Here is a 4,131-nt window from a genome sequence, read left to right as displayed (position 1 = left end):
TAAAACTTATAGAAATATGATTAGAAGTACTAATTCTGTTCTAAATGTATTTTAATAATTTTGGTCAACGATAAATGAGACTTTATATATATATATATATATATATATATATATATATATATATATATATGACATGTTTCAGATTTTATTCTCTAGCTATCCTGCTGTTTTGTTGAGACTCCAAGGAATCATAATTTTGCTCTGACAAAATTTACCACTGTTATATCGTTAACATGTGTAAGATTTTGTCTATTAAGAAGGTTCTTGTAGTGGGTAGCCATCCCAGCCTTGGCCTGGAAGTTCCAACCCCCATTGAGGCTTCGGTAATGGTTACGCCCACAAGGCGGGGCTGAGAGATGACGCTGAAGACCCAGGATCCAAAGAGGAAGGATCTCTTGGTTCCAGGACCCTGGACGCTGGGGGAATGCAACCTAACTACAGTTCTTATCTCCCACCTACAAAATTTCTTTTTTTTCTATGGGTGGGGGAGGAGCCTTCCCTCTCCCTGGCCTGGTATCCCCTTCACTCATCTGCTGACCATGCATTTAATATTCCATAGGTACACCTAAGAGAAAAGGTTTCCTCTTTAAAACTCATCTTCTTTAAAATTCCTGGGCTACATGTTCTACCATTGATACATATATTTGTTTCCAGCAGAAATTCTAACCATTTAAAGAGTTACAGGGTTGTCATCATCTGGACCACAGGCATGCTGTCTAGCTGCAGGCCTGCATCCCACCCTCCAGCCCACACAGGTGAGCTGTCCAGCCCAGCCTTGCATTACACCTTCCAGCCCACGAGACAAGAAAGCCTGCTGCACGTGTCTGAAACAGCCTGTGCTTCCTGGGTTTCCACTGCATTCCAGGCCTCAAGACCCCCAGCTTTGCCCCCATATCAACAGGAAGTAACCATGAGAGATTTCTATAGCCCCCTTTGTCATGTACCCCCTTTTCTGAACTGAACTCTCCAGACCAGGGGTGAACTGCCCTTTAAAAAATGCTCTATTACTAATTGTGTAAGTTCTGCCCATGATCCTCAATTGTGTGTACTACCAGACATTCTCCTTATGTACTTATGACAATTGTTCTATATGTAAGTCTTGCTATGTATACCCTGACACAGGTTATTACTGTTTTGTCATAGCTAATGGTTTACAAATTTAAATTAGGTAAGCTTCAGCTGCAGCCTTGTTCCCACAGATGCTCATGACTAACTCAGGTAACTCTTTAACTATGCCTCCTTAAAATACAGGTTAACAAAATTAATACCACTAACCAAAGATTAATAGATAGAGTTAATGTTCCCAACTAACCATTTCCTTTTGATAATTCACAATTATAGTATTTAGATACATTTGACTATATTATGCCATACTAGCTAATGATAGATTTTTATATTACTCCTCTGCTCCTTTTTTGGGACAAAGATATTCTAACTATATACAACTATACCTATTAGACGGTTAAACTAATCCTCAGCCTGCCATCTATATAGACTATTGATTATATAGATAGATAGATAGATAGATAGATAGATAGATAGATAGATACAATGATTCAATATCAATATTAATTAATCATTACTTATCATTTTTCAAGTCATCTCCCAATTTAAGTTTATCTACATATTCACTGCCCTAGAAAAAAATTAAACATTCCCCCTTTTTTACTAAATGAAAAAACGGGAATTGCTACAAGCCACAAAAATATACAAAGTAGGATTTCAGCTGACTATGACAAAGCTAATACCTGGAAGAAGCCAAGGGCCTTCCAGAGGTCAACCGGAGGCTCAAGGAGTCTTGGTGATATTTGGCTTTTGATTATCAGCCGTTTCCTGCTATGACCTTCTTGTGTGCTACTGTAGCTTTTCCATCATTGATTGGGCACCATTTCCCCTCTACTAAAGGAATATTTAGATAACCTTGGGAGCGACAGCTATGCACGGCCAGAACCCCAGTTCAAGCCTCCCTGTAATTATCGTCATTGGCAGCATCCGGCCAGGTCCATCCCCAGGCAGAGGAAAGTACCTTATCAGAGACACCTCTGTACTCTCCAAGAACAGCCTTAATCATCCAGGCTACCCATTTGAGAAGGCCTGGCAGATGTGCCAATTAAACTTAACTACCTCCTTTCCCAAATCTTTCCTCTAGTTCCAGATCTCTCTTTAACTATCACCAGAGGCATCTGGCTGTACACAGGTTGCCTAGCGACCAAGCACACCTTCCCCCACCCTGCAGGAAAACGGCAGAGAGCTTGGACAGATAGGAGCCACAGGAAAAAAGAAGGCAGTTTTATTTTCTCCCATTGACCTAGCAACTTATAGATTATTAACATTCTCCACCAATCACATTTAAGGTTGAATACATAAGATCCCTCTTCTTAGATATTACCCGAATTTAGCCGTTAATTCATTTCTCCATTGGTCACTTCCCTTTGGTTTGCAAATGGTAATTAACAATGACTACCTCTCTATGTGATTCTTATCACCCCTCCGTTTGACCCTGGAAGCCTGGCTTTGCACTGCTAAGGGAATACTGCTTCTTAGTGTATATACACCAGGACTTCCAGGGCATGAGGGGACAGAGAAGAGAAAGGAGAATGGAAGAACTAGATGGGTAAGAACTGGAGAGGAACAAACTGAGATGGGAAAGAACTAGATTGAAGGGCTAGAAGAGAGTACTAGAGGAACGAGATGGAAGATGAGGAAGAACGAGATGGGGAAGAACAAGATGGGAGAGGAGCTGATATGGGAAAGAACTAGATGGATGGGAACCTAGAAGGGGCAGAATTATGATGAAGGAATTTAGATAGAACTTAGAGGGGGCAGCAGATAAATGTAGAGAGAAATCAGGCAAGAAAGGAGCTGAAAATGAGAGCAGAGTATAAGCTTGTAGAGAGAAAACTGACAGAATAATACTAGTGTATGGACTAAGAAGTTTCGTGTACATAGCCATTTCTTTTCATCAAAGATTAATTATCAGCTGGTTGTAGATTCTTCCCAAACCCTGGGAAGGGACTATTGAGGGGCTGGACCCCCATTGTCCCCGGTAAGAGACACCCCTTATCCCACTGCCAGGACTCCCATGAGAACATCAAGCAAACCCTGACATCTATGCAGAGGACCTAGCACAGACCCATGTAGACTCCTCAATTGCCACTTCAGTCTCTGTATGCTTCTATGAGCGCTGCTTAGTTGATTCTGCAGGCCTTGCTCCCAGTGTCCTAGACCCCCTGGCTCTCACAATTCCTAGTCACCCTCTTCCTTGGGGTTACCCAAGTACCAAGGGAAGGGACTCAATGGAGATCTCCAACCTGGGCTCTCTCTCCACCTAATGTTTGACTGTGGGTCTTTGCATCTGCTCCCATCCGCTGCCAGTAGAAGCCTCTCATATGACAACTGAGCTAGGCTTATCATTAAGAATCATTTCATTGATTTTTTTTTTTTTGCAAGTCATGTTTGGTTCTAACCTGTCTCTGGGATATTCATGCTACAGTTCCTGGCCAACCAGGCAGTGCCCAGCATGGCTCCTTCTCCTTTGTGGCATTGGTCTCAAGCTGGACGAACAGTTGGTTGGCCACTCCCACAAGTTCTGCTCCATCTTTACTCCAGCACATCTTGCACGCAGGGCAGACTAAGTCCAGGGTTTCATGGCTGGGTTGGCCTCCCAGCCCCACCACAGGAAGTTCTTCCTGGTTTCAGAAGATGGTCAGTTCAGGCTCTGCATCCTCCATTACTAGGAGTCCTCACTAGGGTCACCCTCATAGATTCCAGGGAGTTTCCACTGCACTAGGTTTCCACACCACTCCTAAAAACTCCCCAGTTCTAGTCATCTCTCCCATTGCTCTCCCTCCATCTTTCCCCCACCCTAGCACACAGCCTGATCCATCCTATTGCTGCCCCAAGAGTGCTCCTTGTTACTTAGCCTTTCTGGGTCTGCGGATTGTAGCATGGTTATTGTTTACTTAACAGCTAATGTCCACTAATGACATTGTCTTTCTAGGTCTGGGTTACCTCACTTGGGATGATTTTTTTTCTAGTTCCATTCATTTCCCTGCAAATTCCATGATGTCATTTTTTTTCTGTCTACACAATGGTCACATTTATTATAAATCACTTTTATTTGTCTTTTTT

The sequence above is a fragment of the Onychomys torridus genome, chromosome X (assembly GCF_903995425.1).
Source record: "Onychomys torridus chromosome X, mOncTor1.1, whole genome shotgun sequence".
NCBI lineage: Eukaryota > Metazoa > Chordata > Mammalia > Rodentia > Cricetidae > Onychomys > Onychomys torridus.
The sequence above is the reverse complement of the archived record's forward strand: the minus strand, read 5'-3'. Positions refer to the sequence as shown.